This window comes from Centruroides sculpturatus, unplaced genomic scaffold (genome assembly GCF_000671375.1).
Source record: "Centruroides sculpturatus isolate CEXI.00-Female unplaced genomic scaffold, Cexi_2.0 scaffold420, whole genome shotgun sequence".
Classification (NCBI taxonomy): Eukaryota; Metazoa; Arthropoda; class Arachnida; order Scorpiones; family Buthidae; genus Centruroides; species Centruroides sculpturatus.
In genome coordinates, this window is record NW_019384618.1 from 352645 (window position 1) to 353156 (window position 512).

A 512-nucleotide genomic window follows, 5' to 3' on the forward strand; every position below is an offset into this window, starting at 1 on the left:
ATGGACCACCCTGTACAGTACTTGTAAATTAATGAAATATAATTTTTGAAAAGATAAGCATACTACTTATTCTGTACTGTACAGTACAGTACATTTCTAAATTAGAAAACAAATAAATTTAATGTTTTTTTAATTTAACTTACTTCATTAACTCTTGATACTAGTAAATTTTATTATTATTAAAGTATAAACAGCATTAATAAACATTGTATAATAATATTATAGGCTATATATGTATATAGATTTTTTTTATTTCTTTCACAAATTATTAAACATTGAAAACATATAAATAGACTGAGACAATTATTAAATAATTTCTAGAAATTAAAAATATGAAAACAAAAAATTAAATGGATCATTCTAAAGAAATGAAAGTTTAATATAAGTAAATTGTTTTTCAAGATTAGAATTCGTATTAACTTAGTCATTATTAAGATTCACTTTTATAAATCATGATCTAAATAAATCATTTATTATCAAATTCATTTTAAGAGATTTGGACCGGGCTGTAA